The following is a 22508-nucleotide window of genomic DNA, read 5'->3' as shown; positions in this document are numbered from 1 at the left end:
TCCGAAAACGTTATTGACCACGACTAAAGTGAAAGGTGAACGTCCGTTTCTGCGATCGAGATCGAAGTCAACGGTAACGACCATTCCTTAGAAGTCGTTCCTCGGTCTTCCTGTTGACTTTAGTGAACCATTACTTTTTCGTATCCATTTGTGAACGACGCATCTCTAATTTGTTCATCCTGACGCCACGTACGCCAATGCGGTATTCTGTAACCGTTATCATTTACATCCTGTGCTCACACAACCATTACATTCACCTACGCTCTACAACTACAAATGCGACATAACTATCATACACCTGCTAGTATGGAAGAAGAAAACCCTTTACGATACATGGATGTACCTATCCTGTGGGATATTCCAGCCAACAGTGCCATGTGACACATTTCTTTTATTGATTACCTTTCGTAATAGTAATGATATAATAGGAAGAAAACAATATTTCTATTTAGCAAGGGCTATCTAAAACAAAATCATGATTACTTGAGAGCTAAAAACAAACATCTGGCTCTGTGACAGAAAGCGTGAAGGTAAAATGATAAAAATTTAAGGATATTAAATAAAACATGCATTTGCTGAACAAACAACCAATGCTGAGTTGTGAGGCATGGTAAAGACCCACATTGATTCTCTGGCAACGTTAGGTAGTTACTACGAATGCAAATAGATCTTCACCATGTAACGTCCCCTTAGATAAATTATGAATTACTGTGCTGGTAAAACTCTTACGTACAAACAGCTGACCAAAACTCAACGTACTCAGTTTTCTCTTTATCTGTTCTGATCATCACTAAACTACCCCACAATATTTTAGCGCAACGCATTCTTACTTTCAATAACCCCTACAAAAGAATGGCCCTGACTAACAATAACCTTTACCTTTCATGAATCACTTACCTCACAAAAATCTGCGTTACTCGAACTACTACAGTACAGAGAGCGTTAATACTGTCCGCTGAATAAAAGATTATAGCCACTGAAGTCACGAACTACTGATAGGCATAGTTAGCAAATGAAAGATTATGATAGAGAATAAACAATTTATTTGCCTTAATAGTGTTCAGAAGTCAAAGTATATACATCAGTTCATGACATCCAGTCTTACAAATTTCCTTTTTCTGACGGACACACGTCTAGATCACCCGCTCTCAAAACTCTAGCATCTCTCTCCCCACATCCACCACTGCTGGCGGCTCACCCAACTGCTGAACGCTACGTGCTGTTCAACATCCCAACAGTACACAAGTGAATATTCCAACAGTGAGTCCAACCAGCAACCGACTACACACAGCACAGTCAGTTGGCGCTACCAACATAAAACCCTGCAGTCTACTTACATAGTCCCCATGCTCCCCACAAAAAAAAAAAAAAAAAAATACAAATTGTTTTGGGCAGCGGCCAAGACAAATTTGCTAAATTTATTAACGCTAATAAATATATCAAATGCACACAATTATTGATACAAAGTTGGTCAAAAGCAAAAATTGTTCTCGTAAAGACAGTCATGATCATTCATCACAGTAGTAATTGCAGTTTTTTTCTCAAAGTAAAGTAAAAGAAAATGCTCACGGAAGTAGTGGATTTCCATGCAGTTTTGAAGAAGTAGTGTTGTCCTTCCAACGGAAAGACAGTGCTGACTCTTGACATGCAGGCAGGTAAGGAACCACAACAGAGCAACTCCACTGCAGAGTCAGTTGACTGTTTGAAGAATATTGATAGGTAGGTCATCACAGAGCAGACCCACTGTATTTCTTGCAGAGATGATGGTATTGTTGGGCCACCAACAGGTGCAGACCCACAGTAGTCCTTGTAAAGATGATGGTATTGGTGCGCCATCAAGGGTGCGGACCCAATGTAGTTCTTCTAGAGATAATGGTATTGGTGGGCCACCAAAGGTGCAGCCCCACGGTAGTCCTTGTAGAGACGGCCAGCAGCCATCTATTACGACTGTACATAATCACCATCGAAGAGTTTTGCGAATAATATAACATGTCCCTGAACCACTACTTGTGGTATCACAAAACTTTTTGGAATGTCCTCAACACCAGAAATACTGTTAACCATTCCCTCGCTGAATTATCAATACAGGTGCCAGCACTAAATCTTTTTTTTCCCTCACATATTGTGCATATGCTATGACCAACAGAAATGAAAATACTTAATTTGAAGAACTGTTGTCTATACAATTACAAATTTACGACATCAGAATACAGTTATAAAAGTAGAAAACAACATTACAGAACACAAAAATACAGATAACATTTGCAGTAATACAGGCTTTATAAAAGAATAGAAATAAACACATACATCAGTGTTACAGGAATTATGATACGCATAAATAAATAAAAAATGAGAAGAGATTTCGAAACATTAACTTCACACATGAGCATTAAAACAGAACAGAATAAATGTCTAAACATCTTTACAAAGTAAATAACATATTAATGCAAATTATATTTGAGGATAGCAGTGTTCCTCATCATAGTGATTGTAGCTGAGTATTAGAAAACTTCTACAACATAACTCTTATCAGATAAACACATAAAGACACGAAGAACACAAATACACATGGGTACAAAAACGCATAGTGGAAGAACACGAAAGGAAAGGACAGGGTTTGTTTTCAGTGTAACAGTTGGTACTGCAGTATTTATAGTATTTGATTTGCAAACAAAATTTTCTTTACTTCCCGGAGCTCTTCCTTAGTTCATCATTTGTTTCCATGAAAATCCTAACTAAAGCTGTTATCCCTAAACCCAACTTTTTTGTTCATTGTACACTACTTTTTTGGCCAGACCTTTTTGTTTTAGATTGTCAGTGCATTTCTTACAATTCGTCACAACTCTTTCTCTTATATAGTCTATCCCCTTTTAAGCTAACTTAAATCTACTGAGCTCAAATATATAGATATATAGATACATATAGATATAGAGATATATAGATATAGAGAACGAGGCAATACAGCAGAACGAAACAATTAACACAAACAGCAATGACAGAAAAATGCAAATTGGCAAGGCAAGCACCAATATATATAAATTAGCAAAGTAAATGCAACATTACAACTAATATGAGTCAATGTGCAGCAACAAGAAAAATAAATCAGTAGTGAAACTGGCTTAATACAATGTAAAATTCAGTAGGACAATGCGTGACAAGCAGCAGCAGTAAATGTAATAAGTTATACCTAAACATGACAGAGCTTAAGGAGAAAAAATATTACAGGAAAGATAGGAAATGTCTAATACCCATGTCACATCTTAACATTAGAGTGATGCATCACCTTAACTTACTCTACCAAACAAGGTACCATGTTGTAGAAAAAATTATGTATGCAATTGCTGTGAAGGGGAATGTCTATTTGTGCTCCCTTTGTTTAAGAAAGTAGATCATAAAATTATAGAGACGCGTAGAAACGAAATCTCATGAACAGCAGTGTTGTGATACTGACATTCACACATGTAACACATTTCATAACTCTTAAAGTACAATTCTTGGTTTCCAACATCCTTTTTCACTAACCAGTGCCCCTAACCTCTTCTCATTACTCATATACATATAAACACATAATCACATTCCTCATATAGCATCATCTTATTGATCATAAACATATCTGAACAGCATAATACACATCGTTGTCGCAATAATATCATAAGACCTCAGTCAAATCTCATAAACACCGTAGCTTTCTGCAATAACTTGAAAACCTAAAAAATTTCTCTCCGTATTTCAATAGCATCATCTACCTCACACATACTTCAAAAGTCATGATCCCTTACCAAATTCAACATTCAAAGCTCTCATAGTATCACAATGGTTCCAAAAGATATGAACTGTTCACAAAGTACAGACCAAGTATTATTTCATAAGTGTGAAGGTATCCAACTGTGTAATTGCGTAAACATGTGACACTGAAGTAGCAAAAAAATGTTTGTCTCTCTCAGTTTTAGATGATCAGATAGCTATGTAATTCTGTGTTTAAGAAATATGGTACCGATGTGTAAAGTTGTGTAAGCAAATACCATATTAGCTAGGACTCCTAGCGCTTGCCACATGCTTAGTACACAAAGCAGGCGTGTACCCCCTGAGAATTAATGAAATGGTACTCTCAGGTTTTACAGATTACAGCAATTGAATGAAATGTATCACCGAAAACCTTCTTTGTATCTTTGTAATTCATAAATCTTTAAAAAAATGTTTAAGTACAAAAATTAATGACTCAAAAGCGTGTCCTGTAGTGATAAATCATGCGTCTTGCTGTAAGATAATTTCTGTCATTACTTGACAGTAAAAATGTGCCAAGTGTCCTAGTTCTCATCCTCCATTAGCAAAATTCTGCGGAAGTCAATGTACTTACCACATCATAAACAGAAGTGAAATGCTATGCACATAGATATCGTAGTTATTACGCTTCTTGCCATGATCAAGAAAGTACTATACCGTAACGTATTGTTGTGCTACGAAAAAGGCTGTCTCATTGTAGCTATACCACAAAAGCTACTACTGAAACATGTGTTACTTTCCAGAAGAATTTAGAAAAACTGGGCAGATATAAAGCAGATACAGTGCAAAGGCAATAATGTAAATTGTGTTACTCATTAATAGGGATGTGATATAATCGTGTAGCTCTCAAATAAACTAAGCAAGGTGTCATCTGTTATCTCTCAGAAACTACTTTAAATCCAGAATGTATTTTCAAGAAAACCAAAATGTTGCATTAAAATCTCATTAGCAGTATATGTTCCAAATATGTAAGCCTTATAGTCATTACGTAATCGTGCAACGAACAAGCAAGAATGTACACACAGTAACACCATGTCGTCTGTTCACTATAACAATGCATTCATAATTACTGTCTAAAGAAGTTCTCTAGGTTCTTGACTGGATAGTTAACTTCAAAACATTATTGCATGTTTCTTAGTGTGACAAGCGTACTAGTAACGTGAAGTGAAAAATTTTATGGCAAAGACTACGCTAAGAAGCAAATCATCTCTCAATAACCGGTTTTGCATGTGAAATGTGGTGTAAACCTAAACTCTTCCTAGTACGCAGTTTCAACTTCAACGCAATTATCATGTGGTATATGTCAGTAAAGAATACTGAAATTTTTCTCAGCGTTAGCTTATGTTATTTTTCTCAAGCCCATGTAGCATGTAGCTCCCTGCGGTCCAGGTCACTGTCTGTTAACTTCGTTGTCGCGCGTCGTTACTGGGATTTGGAGATCTAACGTCTACAGTTTCATCTTGTCGAGAGGGCCCTGCCTATTTTCCAGTTCTGATGAAATTCTGGCCTATTGTTAAGATTATATCGTCTCTCGTCATGTCGGTACTTTCTATAATTTCTTTCTTGTCAGTCAAATGGAGGAGAATTTCTCCGTGAGTCGTAACTGCGCGGTGGACCGTTGCGTCTGAAGTTATTCTGTCACCCTTGATAATAATTATTTTGGTTCACATACTGTCTGTTTCTCTGATTGTCTCTGTCATAGTGATTACTGCGGAGAGGTGATCTTTCAGGGTAATTATTATTACTCTGCCAACGGTTATCATATGGGTGGTGTCTGTTTTGGTCACGATTTGCGTTCTAAGAACAGCCTTGTCGTGTCCAGTTATTATTTCTGTCATCGCGGAATTGTGACGGACATGACCTGTAATGATTGTTTTCCTGTTTTAGCATCCCACGATTGTCTGTGTCAATTTCTGTTTCTTATAAAAGTGCCTGAAAACCTTCGATGTCGTCTTTGCAACGTCCTGCCAAAATTATATGTCGTAAATGTTCAGGCAATTTAATTAAGCAAATGCTATAAGGTCTGAGGGGCTGTGTGGATTTGACAGATACTGATTCTTGTGGCAACATGTTTTCAAAATATTTGACACGACTGAAAATTCAGATTGTTCGAAATGTTTCATCATTATGATGCTATGTTTTACTCGGTCTTGTGTAGCTTGAGACCAATATGCTTAAAGGAAGGCATGATAAAGTTCTCCTTCACTGTGACAATCACGAATTATCGAACGCATTCTTACAGCGGGTTCATTTTCCAAGTAGCCATACATAAATTCCAGTCTGTGCTCTAATGACCAGTTGAGAGGAAAACGATAAGAGAATTGATCAAGCCATGCTTGTGGATGAATGTCGTTGGCGAAATTCTTAGATATTTTGAATTAATGTGCAGTTATGAACAGCTTATAGTCAAAATCATCATGACGGCTAGTCGCATATCGATCACTGTTACGTCGTGTCGGGGGTTCCACCTCCAAATTCGGTGCGCCTTGCCAATTTCTTTCATAATTTCCAAAATGCTCTGTGTTATTATTTTGTGGCTTTTCCGTTTTTCTATGTCCCTCTTCCCTTATTAGAGCGCGAGTGTCCTCTGAAATATGTAATCGTTGTATTACTTGGGACAACTGATCTTGTACTTCCAGGATTTCTCTTTTGTGTTGCATATTAATTTGATTCTGATTTTGTTTGAATTTCGTAATTTGTTCGTACTCTTCTGTATCAGGAAAGACTATCGTTCTTGCTTCATTCTAATTATCACCTACCTTCGGAGATAAGTTAGTGAACTGATCCGAAAACTCGGCTACTTTCTCCGATTATGAACTGATTTCCCCCGTGTGTTTTTCTGAACCAAGTTTTAGAGTATCTACTGTGTCCTTTAAGTTTTCGTGAGTTTTTGCAAGTTGCGGAACCTCATCGGTAGATCCAACTGAGTCAATTTTAGCCCGCAAGGTGTCGTGATTTTCATGTACAATGGTTTGCAGTTCTTTTATGGATGCTTCGTGATTCTGTAATGCATTTTCATGCCGTGAAAAAATAGGTTGAAAATGCTCACAAATTTGTGTTTTCACATCATTACAGACTTTTTGATATTTCGAATCGATGTTGTGTAACTTAGTAGTTAAATCTTCACGTGTTTGTTGAAATATTTCTTTACTTTGTTTCTGATTTTGTTCCATTTGTTGTTGTGACTGTTTTTGATTTCGTTCCATCGCGTCTAACTTTTGAAGCTGTTGGTGTGTTTGTCTCTGATTTTGTTTCATATGTTGCATTAATTGCAATAATAACGTATTAGTGGCTGGAATCTGTTCCTGTATGCTTTTCGACAGTGCATTTGCACAGGCAACATTCGAATTCTGAAAAGCAGAAAATGTGTCTTGACTTAATTGATAAAAAAGTCAGGAAGCAAATCTGAATCTACGGTATTTGCAAGATTGTGTCCTGTCATTTCGAGTTGCTGGGGCGAGCTGTTGCCGACCGATCGATCAACAATTCTACAGTGTTCACAAGCTGTTTCACTGTCTACATGATTATTTAGAGCCTGGTCCATTTCCCTATGCACAATTATTAAATGACTATGTTGAACATTAGTTAATTAATTACACGGTGGCGCTAACACACTACTCTCGTCTTCGGTGTCATTTATCAGTTTATTTTGGAGCGTAGTATTACGTTTTTCACATGCCATAATTGTCACAATATTTCACACGATAACACAATTTGAAGATAACACATTAACCTAGCACTGAAAATATTATTTATTATTTATTTAGCGTATGACTGATACAGACATATCATGAAATTAAATTACCTATACATATGTACATATTGACACACAAGAAACTTAAGTTTGTCTTTACAACTGAATATCCGGTCCTTCAATGCAGCGCACTGCATCTGAAGTTGCTAGCAGGAAGTCCTCTTTGGCCCCATGATAGGCTCGAATCCTGCATTCACTGACAATGTGGTGAACAGTCTGACATGGAGCCCCGCAGTCACAAGCTGGATCAGGCAGCTTCTTCCACTTAAAGAGAGCGTCCCTGCATCTGCCATGGCCGGTACAGATTCTGTTGAGAGTTGTCCAGGTCTTGGCGTGGTAAGTCGAATCCACTTGGAAGTTTAGCACCTGAGAAGATGCTATGCAGGTGCACAGCTGTCACTGCTTCCCACCGACCTTTCCATTCTTCAAGAGGTTTGAAATTCTTAGTAACTATGTCAGCAGCATCGCACAGAGTTGGATGGCGTGATTTCAGTCTCTTGCGATTTAAAAGTGGCAGGTCGCTATGAACGGGTAGGTTAGAATTCCTGGAGATCTTCTAGAATTCTCTCATAAGGGCAGTACATCTGCGTAGATCAGGAGGCATTATACCGGTTAACAGTGGAAGCCAATAAACTGGAGTAGATCTGATTGCGCCAGATATTATGCGCATTGTCGTATTCAGCTGGGTATCAACAAGCCTTGTATGGTGACTGTTCATCCAAACAGGTGCACAATACTCAGCACTTGAGTACACCAAGCCTAGAGCTGAATATCGCAGAGTGGTTTCTGAAGATCCCCAGGTAGTTCTGCATAGCTTATGGAGGATGTTGTATCGAGTCCTCAGCTTTTGAGCTAAGTTAAGAAGGTGTCGTTTCAAGCATATTGTACGATCCAGGATGACACCAAGATATTTTGGGTTCCAATTATGACGAATAATTCTGCCTCTGAAACTTACTTCCGGTTTTACGTTCGCCAACCGGTTATTTAGATGGAAGCAACACACTTCTGTTTTACTCACACTGGGTTGGAGTCTACAGATTTTGAAGTAATTATCTAATGCAGACAGGTCATTGGCTAGAATCTCTTCTGTTGTCTTTATTTCCTGGTGTTTTACGGCTAGAGCGAGTAGAGCAGTATTTTCTGGACGAAGCGTCAGGTGGATCAGATAGGTATAGGTTGAACAATAAGGGTGGGAGAACTGATCCTTGAAGCACTGAAAATAATATCTAATTAACTGCAAGCATAGCTGCGAAATATTTGGTGCAAAATCTATATGCATACCACAACTGTTTTACTGTACAACAATGAAAAACTTCAACTACAAACGAGGTTCTATCTACAATTACGCGCTAACAATAAACAATAAGGTTCCAGTGAGGTATATTCGGCTAAGTGTCGACATATGCAACGTCCCCTTAGAGAAATTATGAATTAAAGTGCTGGTAAACCTCTTACGTTATTTGATTTACATACAGCTGAGCAAAACTCAACGTACTCAGGCAGTTTTCTCTTTACTTATTCTGATCATCACTAAACTAACGCACAATATTTTAGCGTAACGCAATCTGACTCAATAATCCCTACAAAAGAATGGCTCCGACTAACAATAACTTATACCTTTCATGAATCACTTACCTCACAAAAATCTTCGTTGCTCGACCTACTGCTATACAGCATGCGTCAATACTGCCAGCTACATGAAATATGAAATATTCTAACTACTGAAGGCACCAACTACTGATAGGCTTAGTTAGCAAATGGAAGACTTTGATGGAGAACAAACAATGTATTTACCTTAATAGTCTTCAAAAGTCACATTATATATATATAGTTCATGACATACAGTCTTACAAATTTCCTTTTTCTGACAGACACACGTCCAGATCGCCCACTCTCAAAACTCTGGCATCTCTCTCTCTCCATCACCTCCAACTGTGCAACGCTACGCCCTGTTCACATCCAACTGCTAAACACTACAATAGCGAATACTCCAACAATGCCAACCAGTCACAGATTGCACTCAGCACAGTCAGTGATTTTCATACAGAGCGCTACGTGGCGTTACCAACATAAAAACTTAAACAGCTTACTTACAATACAATAGGAAGAACAATATTTCTACTGAATAAGTGCTTTCTAAAACAAAGTAATGATTACTTGACAGAAAAGAACAGAAAAAACGGCTCTTTAACAGAAAATGTGAAGGTAAAACGATAAAAATTTGAGGATATTAAATGAAACATGCATCTGCTGGAAAAACGACCAAATCTGAGTTGTGAGGCATGGTAAAGACCCACATTGATTCAGTGGCCAAGTTAGGCAGTTACTACGAAAACAAGTAGATCTTCCCTGTAATCTTGGTCAACGCCGAAGCTCTCTTGAGGAAGTGAACAGTGTTAAACAGGTCCTACGGCCAGCGTGGGGAGCATTAACTGAATTATAAACCACATGACATCCAGATTATCTAGATTTGTACAAAGGAAGAAAACCCTCCTGTTTATAATGATGCAGTAAAGTGGTGGATGATAAGGAAGAGATCGAGTAACGTATTTTTGTTTTCTTAAATGGTTTCACAGAAAAAAACACTGAGTTGCCATAACACAGAACTGGATTCAATGATAAGTGATCGAGAAATAGAAAAACAGCTGAAACCGCTTAAATTTGTAATACATCATTTAATCAAAGGGCACTGGAACAATGAAGCAATAGGCGTTAAGAGAAAGGTGCTGTTGATTTGCGTTTTAAATTAAGGGTCGTTGGATATATCCGCATACGTGCACGCTATAGCACTGAAGTGAATTTATGTAACATCATTTATGTTCACGTATTATGACCAGCTTGGAGACGGCAAATATCTTCTGCTGGAATGATAAAGGATTCGACAAACAGAGGTTACACGAAATTTACTTTGCTCTGTTCGTCAATGAGATCCTGAAGGCAGCAGAGAGCTTCACACAGTTTGACACCTTGTTCCTGGGTTGAACTGAAGGTTTATTAGCAGATAGACATACAACGTCGTAGTCAATGGGGAGTAACGACAGATGTGAAAATAGCTAAGGGCATGCCCCAAGAAAGTGTTATGGGGCCACACATAAATGATCTGCTGCGTAACTCTTTTCTCGGAAGAGAACTGTAGCGGAAACACAAGGAAATTGTAGCAAAGTGGAAGAATTCTTACTTGCAGAGGATGGATGCAGTTAGCCCTCAAGCCAGTCGGTGTGGCAGAGCGGTTCTATGCGCTTCAGTCTGGAACCGCGCGACCGGTACGGACGAAAGTTCGAATCCTGACTCGGGCATGGATGTGTGTGATGTCCTTAGGTCTAAGTAGTTCTATGTTCTAGGTGACTGATGACCTCAGATGTTAAGTCCCATAGCGCTCAGAGCCATTTGAACCATTTTGAGTTAGCCCTCAGAATCGCGGAAAGACTGCGTTTGGGGCCCAATCGTTGGAATGAGTAACAACTGTAAGACATTTCAAGGCATTCGTCTGACGACGTAAGTGGAATGACCACATGAAGCAAGTTTTAAGTAAAGCATAAGATGGAGGAAGATGCATTGGGACGATTCAAAGGTAATATAATTGAGTCACGAAAGAGGAGGGTTGGAAGGCATTCTTTTGATCGATTCTCGGGAAATGTGGACGCAGCGTGAATTGCGGGACTGAACGCGTGAAAATCTCTTCATTTTTGACTAAGTAATGCAACCCACATCCATTTGAACTTGCTTGCTTTACTCATACCTAAGTTTCCCTTTATAATTCCCTCTCCCCCCCTCCCTCCGCCCACACACACTTAATTATCACAATTAATTATCCTCTGATGCCTCGGGATTTGTTCTGTCAGCCGATTACTTGTTTTAGCCAAGTTTTGCCAAAAACTTCTATCTTCCCCAATTCGATTCAATACCTCTTCGTTAGTTAGTAACTCCAGCTATCTGATTTTCTGTATTCTCCTGCAGCCCCAAATTTCAAAAGGTTCTACCTTCCTCTTATCTGAATTGCTTATCATTCGCATTTCACTCCCGTACAGGACTACACTCCAGATAAATACATTCAGAAACTGATTCTTAACACCTATATTTTTTATTAAATATTAACATATTTCTTCTTTTTCATAAATGCATTTCATACTATCGCCAGTCTGCCTTTGCATCCTCTCTATCTCGGCCACTGTTATTTTGCTGCACAAATAACAAACTCATCTACGGCTTTTAGGATCTCAATTCCTAAACTGATATTCTCAACGTCTCCTGATTTAATTCAACTACATTCCATTACCTTTATTTTAGTGTTACTGAATTTCATCTCCTAACTTCTTTTAAAGACACTGTCCATTCCGATCGTCTGCTCTTCCATTTCCTTTTCTGTCTTTGAGAGACCTACAGTGTCATCGTCAAACTTCGAAGTTTTTATCTGCTCTCCTTGGCTTTAATTCTCTTTCAAGATTTCTCCTTCGTTCCCCTTACTGATTGCTAAATGTACAGATTAAACAACACTTGAAATCGGCTGCAGTCCTGTCTCATTCTTCTCAATTACTCCTTCCCTCTTATGAACTTAGAAACTTATAACTGCAGTCTGGTCTCCGTACGTTGTATATAACTTTTCGATTCCTATACTTGATCTCTGCTACCTCCAGGATTGCCAAGAGTATAGCCCAATCATTATTGTCAGAAGATTTCTCTAAAACAATTGTTCGAGGTTTGCCTTTCTTCAACCTATTTTCTAAGATTAGTCATAGAGTGGCTACTGCCTCGCATGTTTCTACGTTTCTCCGGAACCTAAACTGATCTTGAACTTCCCTGACATCGGCTTGTATCTCTTTAGTTTGTAGGAACAAAATAATCATCATCCCCTGAGAGGACTGCTATCGTTTCAAGAAGTGAAAAACACTGTAGGGGGAAAACGTATTATCGTTAACTGCTCGGGAACGCACGAGGGACGGATAACAGTAACACTGCTTTCAAAAGGATCGGTAACTGATAATTCACTTGATAAACTTCTACGTTTACGCTGTTAAGAGCAATACGAAGCATGCACATAGGCCAGAAAAAAGACTTGCATCGGAACAGGCAAATGTGTTAGCGTGAAGCCATAGGACTCCATACCATGAAATATTCATCGATCATGTTACTGTTCTATTCAGGGTAGTCATAAACAGTCTGAAAAGCTTGAAACGGTGTTGTGCTGAGAAATACTGGTCAAGGAAAAAATTCGATACCTTGCGCCATTTTCGAGTTATTTCCAGCTAAAGCCAATGTCAGGTAATCGAACGCGCAAGTTCAAGAGCTATCACGCGCTGAAATGTATTAGTGCACGAACATCTTATGGGTTTGCGAGTTACCACTTGCTCAAATGTTCACTACCAGTTTCAATATGCTTTTTTTGGAACTGGTAAATGTAAGCTAAGTAAGCAAAAGTTTCGTTTGTTCGGTCTGAGGACACCAAATGAAGAACACGTTTAGCGACACTGTTTCCGGCAGGCTGCTTGCATTTGCGAGAGCGACGAGCTGTTTGGCTGCCTTCAGTGCTAAATACCTCGGAAACGGGGCAACGTATTGAATTTTTTTTTCTTAACAGTTACTTTCACCACAGCCTCCTTTGAAACACTCTTATAGGCTTTCCAGACTGTTTCTGGCCACCCCGTACATCATATTGCTTTTTATTACCGTAATGCCTTTTATACGTTATAAGCTCATTACAAAGTTCAACTATTGTATCCCCCTTTATTTTCGTTGTTCAATTAATTATTGAAAACTAGTGTATGCCGACATTAGCGACATCTGGTTAAACACAAACACAAACATCTGGTTACAACACAAACATCTTGTGGCTGCTGTACGGCAGCTTGTTTTGAACGGTAGTGCTAATGACAACATGACTCGTGCATATGATATATATATATAAGTACTTGAGTGGTCGTCGGAACACATTCAGCTGTTTGACAGAGCATTGGCACAGTGACATTGGTGAAATGCATGTCATGGCGTTGAGGGCCGCCACTGGAACATACAATGCGCACCGCTGAGTTACCGCCACGGTCACGATGGGCGGATGTTCTGGATCCCTGTTCGTCAGTGCATTGTCTGCAACGGCCGCCGCACAACGCTAATCGCTTCGCATCGCCGTTGACGTCCTTTCAAACAAACTGGACAACCAACTCATACTTCTCAAGTACATGTAAATTTAAATGGCGGATTTAATTTTATTTTGGTGGTTCAATCAAATTTAATGCTTTCTAACATTTCGTTTTCCTCCTACACTGCTTTTCACTCCTTCAAACGGTATATATTCGCTTTTGTAGTAAATTGGTAACATGTTATTAAATAATATTCTTATAAGTGGACGTTAATTGTTACAGCGAGTTTTTCACGACCCTTACTTGTACAAGCCAACGGCCTTGCCGCAGTGGTAACACCGGTGCCCGTCAGATCACCGAAGTTAAGCGCTGTCGGGCTGGGCTAGCACTTGGATGGGTGACCATACAATCTGCCGAGCGCTGTTGGCAAGCGGGGTACACTCAGACCATGTGAGGCAAACTGAGGTGCTACTTGACTGAGAAGTAGCGGCTTACTTATACAAAATATGCTTAATTTGTCTGTCGGTCGCTATTTCAAAATGATCGGGTTTGTGCAGAAATGCCTGTCCTCAAATACGTTAAACAATAAAAATAAATTACAAATCTTCTCTAATCAGGTTGCAAAATTAAAACTTTTTTTTATGCAATTGCAGTACCAAAGTCGTATACCGTATCGTATGTGGTAGTTACGGAGTGACCAGCCTTAACGGAAGTATGAATTCACTATCATATACTAGAACATACTTACGTGATGTCGCTCTGTATAAAAACTTTAACAGAAATTCCGCTGATCCCATATAAAGTTCCGATGCAACGGATATTAGTTTCTTCCCTTTCCTTTCCCTCCCTCACCCTTTAATTACATAAGAAATCTGATTGCTATAATAAGCCTGTAGTGCCCTGTAATTGTACAAATGGATTTAAGCTATAATAGTGAAATAATTTTCACGTAAAAACATTCCAAAGCATTATGCATAAAATACTGCTGAGGCTTTCTTAGCTTTACAAACGGATTGTATTAATGGGACGATCGCAGAGACAGATGCGTGTCTGGTCGAAAGTGGCGTATCGCTGAGGTTCCTTCCATCACAGGAAACGTGCAGTAAAGCGCCCTGTCCCACCCTAAAGCCGATAAAGGCTATAACGTGTGTAAAAATGCAAGAATAATTACTTCGTGCTAAAGCACTTTGTTCGATCAGCATTTATCCCAGGGCTTTTATTTGACTGGCGTAAATGTTGAGTTGTTCCAGCACATTCAAACCTTTTTAGATTTATGTTCAGTATCTCCATTCATTCTCCAATAGTGCAAAGTTAATATATGCTGTTTTTATGTTCAGCTCGAACGCTGCCCTATTATTGTGCCCAAAAAGTACCTAACGGATCTCAAAGTTTAACCGATCAGTCAGCTATTTATTATATTCTGCACATTTAATCTTACACATCTCATAACAATATTTTTATTGGCATGCCGGGTTTATATCTTAATCTCTGCTCAGTTTGCCCTTTTTTACATAGCTGTATTATTGTCGTTATGTGAACACTGTTTTACTTCCTTCTTTCGTCGATCAATTGAAGTACCGTACCTAGATCTTGCGTGCTGTTCCAACCTACCAGTAACAAGCCTAGTAGCCCGTCTCAGAATTGGTTCGTTGTCTTTCTTTAATCCAACCTGGTACGGATCCCAAACACTCGAGCAGTACTCAAGAATGTCCCATCAGCGTCCCATTTGCAGTCTCCTTTTTCTTAGAATTCTCCCAGTATATCGAAGTCTACTATTCGCTGTCCCTACCACAATCCTCACGCGATCGTTCCATATCATATCGCTTTGCAACCAGACGTTCACATATTTAAACGACTTTACTGTCAAGCAGGACACTACTAATGCTATATTCTAACACCACGTTTCTCCTAGTCATCCGTATTAATTTAGAAGTTATACGTTTAGAGCTACTTGCCATTTATGACACCGTCTGTAAATGTTGTCTAAGTCATCTTGTATTCTCCTACAGGCCCTCAACTTCGAAATCACAGCATCATCAGGAAACAACTGCAAATTGCTGCCCCGCCCTGTCCGCCAAATCATTTATGTATGCAGGAAATAACAGCGGTCCTATCACACTTGTGTGGGGCAATCCTGACGATAACCTTGTCTCTGATGACAAGGCGCCATCGAGGACAAAACACTGGGTTCTGTAACTGAAGAATTCTCCGAGGCACTCACATATCTGTGAACCTATTCCGTATGCTCGTACCTTCTTTAACAGCCTGCAGGAGGACCATGTCAAACGCTTTCCGGAAATCTAGAAATATGGGATCTGCCTGTTGAATTTCATCCATAGTTCGCAGTAAATCATGTGAGAAAAAGGCAAGTTGAGTTTCGCATAAGCGATGCTTTCTAAATCCGTGCTGACTCGTGTTCACAATTTCAAGAACATTAATTATATTCGAACTGAGTTCAAGCATTATGCAGCACACCAATGTTAGGGATATTTGTCCGTAATTTTGCGGGTCGATTCTTTTGCCCTTATACACAGGACTCACCTGCGCATTTTTCCAGTTGCTTGCGACTTTGTACTGCGTTAGAGATTCACGATATATGCAAGCTAAGGTGAATACTCTTTGAAAAACTAAATTAGGATTCCATTCGGACGTGGTGACATATTTGTTTTCAACTGTTTCAGTTGTTTCTCTACGCCAAGGATGCTTATTACAATGTCGTCCTTAAGGGAGTGTGTTCGATGGTCAAACGACAGCACATTTCTCCTGCAGGAATGATTTATTGAACGTTAAATTTAAAGCTTCGTCTTTCGTTTTGCTGTCTTGAACTGATTGGTCAACAAGTTACTAAATGGAAGACTTAGACCTACTCAGCGATTTTACATGGGACCAGAATTTTCTCGGGTTCTCTACCAGATCTTTTCCTAAGGTGCGACGGTGGCAGTAATTGTATGCTTCGCTCATAAGTCTTTTTACTGACCACGAATCTGTACTAACCTTTGCTTGTCGTCATCTGCGCTATCTATTTAGAACCACGCGTGCAACAGCCTCTGCTTCCTCAGCATTTTCCGAATTACATTGTTAAACTATGGTAGGTCTTCTCCGTCCTTAATTCACTTGCTAGGCAAGCAAATCTCCAGACCACGATTTACAATCTGCTTAAACACTGTACATAGTTCCTCTACGTCCATCTTACTGGAAATAAGTGCTGTTAATTCACTGTCTAAGTTAGAGGCTAGCAACTGCTTATCCGCTCTTTCTAGCAGAAACACTCGCCCTAACATTCTTAACTGACTTACTTTCATCGTTGCCGGCATTGGTTTGCTGCCGATTCTGATGAGTCAAGTTCTATCACTGAACTGTTCACAATAACTCACTAAGTGCTCTACCTTCTTAATCAAAACGAGTCCTAATCCCGTTTTATCTTTCTGTGTTGCTATTGGTATTCATCTCGCTAGAAATCCTTATCTTTCTTCCATTTTAGCTCACTTAACCTCATTATATCTAGAGTGTGCATTTGTATTTCTCTTTTCATATTTTCAAGCTTTTAGACCACTTTAAGACTTCCGCCGCTCCTCGCAGTGATTCGTAGAATGTTCCCTTTCGTTAATTAGGAATTGTTAACTGAGCGAAATGACTGGAAGGTAAGACACTACTGATTGGCGGTTCTAAACCACTGTCCAATCATGCAGATACACGTGCGCACACACACACACACACACACACACACACACAAGCTGAAATGTAGTGACCTCTGCTCACCTCGAAACTGAATACGTGGCATGTGACGCGGTAAGAAAGGATACTGGCGTATCACAGACGACCATATTCTATAGACGATACTCGCCGCAGATCAGGAAACCGACCGACATAAGCGTTTTCCACAATGTGCACGGCGTTTGGTAATAAGCATGGTGGGAGCGGCGAAAATGGTCGGCTGCTAGCGTACTGCTGTCGTGAGCATTTATGGAAGTGGTTGAATGAGGCCGAAACCACGAGGCGATGACGTTGGACGTTTGTCTCACAATGAGACCCTACGAGTTTCTCCTCACCTCTTTGATTCATACTGACAGGCTGTGAATGGCATAACTAGGACTTCAAAATCTGTAAGTAGCAAGAGACAACTATCAAGCGTTTTCTAGGGTATCGAGTCTGAACATTTTATGCGTACGTACGTACTTTTTAAAGTCGCTATCAACCACGGATTTCACCGCCAAGCGGGTAAGCACTTAGTTTCATAACCGCAGCCACGGATTTCATAGCCAAGCGAGTAAGCACTTAGTTTCATAAGCGCGGGGTCTGTGGGTCGAATTTCACTTTGGGTACTCTTTTTTTATTTCATTTCCACATAATTCTAACAACAGGTGTCCATGGTAGGCCACGAAATTGTGTAATAACCAAGAACGACTAACGAATGTAAGCCACGTTTGTTTTGCACCAGAAACATTGTAAAAACCAGGCACTTGAGAAGATCCGGCGTTTGTTACAAGTACTGTATGTCACAATGACTGTTGTTTCCCATATTTCCATGATCATTATCACCCTGATTCCTACAGTGATCCACAGTGCACATTTTATATTTGTCACACGTGTATATAAAATAATATCAATAAAACGACGGTACTGTTTTGGCTGAGAGTTATTGTGTACATACTTTTTCCAATTTCATTACGAAATATTCGTTCTCCTTTTTTTCAGGATAACTATTATGAAAATCGTAAATGAATCATTCAATAATGACAGCTTTCACATTACAATAATTACGTGAGAAGAAAAAATGGAGGAAGAGACAATCGATCCCTGGACCTCGCTCTGCTGAAATTAACCGCTTAACACGCTCGGATGCGGACTTCTAGAGTGCCAGCTACCATACGAAATACCCTGATCATCCGAAACATTATGAACACTGCCCACAGCGACGCTAGGTGCCGTCTGAAGATGTTGCTGGCACGTGACACGGTAACGAAGGTATGTAAGCGGGTTCAGAAAACATCGTTCTTGTCAAACACAACTAGCTCTTTAAAGGCATGAAGTGATGAATGCTGTCGATAAGGGATGTCAAATTGGTTCCATATTTTTAGATTGCCAGAAGCCTTTCGACACCGCTCCTCACAACCATCTTCTAACCAAACTGCGTGCCTATGAAATACCACCTCAGTTGTGCAACTGAATTCGTGATTTCCTGTCATAAACGTCACAGTTCGTAGCAATAAACAGAAAGTCACCGAGTAAAACAAAAGTAATATCCGGTGTTCCTCAAGGAAGTGTTATTGGCCCTCTATTGTTCCTGTTCCATGTTAACGACATTCTGAGTGGCCCAGTTAGATTGTTTGCAGATGATGCTCTCATTTACCGTCTTGTAAAGTCATCACATGACCAAAACGAATTGCAAAATGATTTAGGTAAGATATCTGTATGGTTCGGAAAGCGGAAATTGGCCCTGAATAGAGAAAAGTGTCGCATAGTGCTCAGAGCCATTTGAACCGTTTTTGAACTAAAAAAAAAAATAAAAAATCCGCTAAATTTCGATTACACGATAAGTCACACAAATCTTAAGGCTGTAAAGTCAACTAAATTGGAACGATCACACAGATAATGTGGGTAGACCAAATCAAAGACTGCGATTCATTGACAGAACACTTAGAAGGTGCAACAGGTCTAATATTGCAACTTCTTACACCACGCTCGTTCTCCCCATTCTGGAGTATTGCTGTGCGGTGTGGGATCCGCATCAGTAGGGACTGACGAATGACATCGGGAAAGTTCAAAGAAGGGCGGTTCGTTTTGTACTACGGCGAAACAGGGATGATAGTGCCACAGGCATGATACGTGAATTTGAGTGTCAATCTTTTTCGTTGCGAGCGGATCTTGTCATGAAATTTCGATCACCAGTTTACTCCTCCGATTGCTAAAACATTCTGTTGGCAGCCACCTACATAGGGAGAAATTATCATCATGATAAAATAAGAGAAATCAGTTCTCCCACAGAAAAATTTAAGTGCTCGTTTATCCCACGTGCCGTTCGAGAGTGGAACGATAGAGAGACAGCTTGAAGGTGGTTCACTGTATCTTCTGCCAGGCGCTTTAGTGTGAATAGCGGAGCAATCGCGTAGATGTAGCAGACACGGACGGGGGATCAGCCTAGCGAAGCTATGGGCTGCAGATGGGGAAATCCATTGAGATGAGTGACTTTGCAAAAGTCGGATTATTATTATGCTAAGCCTATCAACGAGTGTCTCGAAAACGGTGAAGCTGGTCGGAAGTTCACCTGCTACTTTCGTGAGCATCTACGAAAAGAGGTAGAAGGAATGTGAAACTACCACTAGGCGGTAAACGGTTGGAAGTCCACGACTCTTCACAGAACATGGGGTCCGGAGGCTTGTCTGCTCTGTAAAGTAGCATCCCTCCCGGTAGTGCACAATGCTGGTGCACGCCCTAGTATTTTAGAGCATGCCGCTCATCGTACGTTGTTGAACATGGAGCTCCGCAGCAAACTACCCCTACGTGTTCACATGTTGATCCAACTATATCGTCAATTACGACTGCAGTGTGCGCGCGACCATCGGGATTCGGCAGTTCATCAATGGAAACGTGTCGGCTTTTCGGTTGAATCACATATTTGCTATTCTAGATCGGTGTCGTCTCCACAAACGCCGTCATCGAGGAGAACGGCGCATCGAAACGTGCAGCGCGCCACGGGCGCAGGCCGGTGGGAGCACTATTATGCTATGGGACCTGTGGTGGTACTCTAAAACACGCTGACAGCTGCGAACCATCTGCATTCCTTCATGCTTTATGTCTTCCCCGACGGCGATGTCATCTTTCAGCAGTGTAATTGTCCTTGTCTCGGAGCCAAAACTGTGACACAGTGATTTGAGCAGCATTATAGTGAATTCACCTTGATAGTGCGGCGGCCAAAGTCGCCTGATGCTCCTATGGAACCCCTGAGGCGCTACCGGGCGCCATCACCGCGTATGCTAATCATGGTCCCGCTATTTACGCGAATTACTTGCCCTGTGCATAGACACACACATCCACAAACCTACCAACCAATTGTCAGATTCCTGATACAAGGAATCACTGATATTTTTGGTTTCAAAGACAGACAAAAATGCTACTAAGCAGGTGGTCATAATCACATCAGTGCATATAAAAACGCATAAAATTTTCAAACTCGATTTTCTCAAAAAATGTTGAGGACTTCGTCTTCCTGTTTACTTTTGCTGAAGTCGTAGTCGCGCCCTACACATCCTGAAAATATGAACCAGATGGCTGAGGAGGGGTTCGTACGGTCGCTTTGCCACCACAAGGACGTGGAGGTCGGAGGCTTGCTCACTCTGGTAGGCAGAACAGGCGGCGATCTGTGGTAGATCTGAGTACAGAATATAATGTTGATGCAGGCACTTTTTGGAGCACGTTGTTCAGAGCACATAGTTGAACAGGGGTCTCCGTAGTAGACGATTCTTGTGTGTTACCATTTTGACCCAATGACACCCTCAGTTACAGTTACAGTGGGAGCTAGATCACCGATATTGGACCTTGGCTCAATGGAAACGACTACTCCGATGACTCGCGTTTCTAACTACACGAGGTCGATGGTCGTGTCCGGATACACCGTCACCCAGAGGAATGGCCGGGCTGCTCAGAACATACACCGCACCACAGACGGTGCTAGTCGAGACAATACCACACTTTGGAGGACATTCATCTTGGCTTAAACTGAAAATGTAGTAATGATCGAAGGTGTCACGACAACTGTGGACTAAAGGAATATTATTGTGGTCCACCTCTCCTCTTCTCCAACGGTGAACGTACCTGTAAGCAGTATAACTGCCTATAAGATCAGAGCCGTGCTACAGTGGTTTGACAAGAATGATTGTTAACTCAGGCGACATCTATGCCTCCAGTCTGAACGTGGAGGAAGGCAGCTGGGACAGTAATAGTCGATGGTTCTGCGTCCATAGACCACTGGCCATAATATACTGGTATTACGTTATCTGTGAGGGGTCATGTGGTGCCACATACCTTCGGAAATTTACCAAGGACTTACCAAGTCCATGCCACGCTGAATAGTTACTGTATTGCGTTTCAAAAGTGAACCAACGCGCTATTCAGCAGGTGGATGTAGGTTTTGGTTCTTCAGTACAAGTATTCTTATTTCCCCAAAGATATTGAAACTAAAAGCCCCTATTCTTCCCTAATACGATCTAGTACTTCGTCTATAGCGACCTCATCATCCATTAGACGTTAAATCCTAATATATTTCCCTCTCCTGTAGTCATTATGTGTAAAAATACTATAGAGGGTGACTACTCCCTTTGCGTCACAATTTGAGTCTCAGATACAAGGGGCAGTCTACAGCTAGCTTATATATGTAAGCAGCCATCTCAAATAATTGTTAAACATAGATTTGCAGGGTGATTCGAAATGAATGGGGCAAATAGAGAGTATTCCTGTGAATTCAGTAATGACTATATTTCAGAAACAATACGCATACCGAAAGTTTAACTCTCACAATTTGGGTAGGCAACAATGAAACAATGAAAAGTCGCCGTTATTTTCATGCTGCCGTTGTTATTCTAAATAGTGGCATCTGTGATAAGAAAAGGCACATTGTATCATTTAATTCGCAAAAATGTCGTCAATAATCCTCGTTAAGACACTTTTGAGCCAAGTTTGATAAAGTAGCATCACATCGTCACAATGCTGCTGAATGGACAAAGCAGTTCGAGAAGACAGAATTCATATACAAGAAGAAAACCACTGCACGACCTACCGTCGAGGATGAAGTGGTGAAAACTATTCTTACCATCTACGAAAGCTACCCAGCAGAGAACTGAATGTATCGCAATCGACAGTGTGGCGTGCGTTGCGCAGGTGTCTACAGTTCAAGATTTAAA

At 40.4% G+C, this 22508-nt stretch overlaps 1 pseudogene; it reads left to right on the top strand.

Annotated features, from left to right (window-relative positions):
- Positions 1-13922: 13922 nt before the first annotated feature.
- Positions 13923-14040, top strand: LOC126274439 (5S ribosomal RNA; annotated as a pseudogene).
- Positions 14041-22508: the final 8468 nt, after the last annotated feature.

The sequence above is a fragment of the Schistocerca gregaria genome, chromosome 5 (genome assembly GCF_023897955.1).
Source record: "Schistocerca gregaria isolate iqSchGreg1 chromosome 5, iqSchGreg1.2, whole genome shotgun sequence".
In the NCBI taxonomy this organism is placed as follows: domain Eukaryota; kingdom Metazoa; phylum Arthropoda; class Insecta; order Orthoptera; family Acrididae; genus Schistocerca; species Schistocerca gregaria.
Note: the sequence above shows the minus strand (reverse complement) of the source record. Positions and strands in the feature narration are given on the sequence as shown.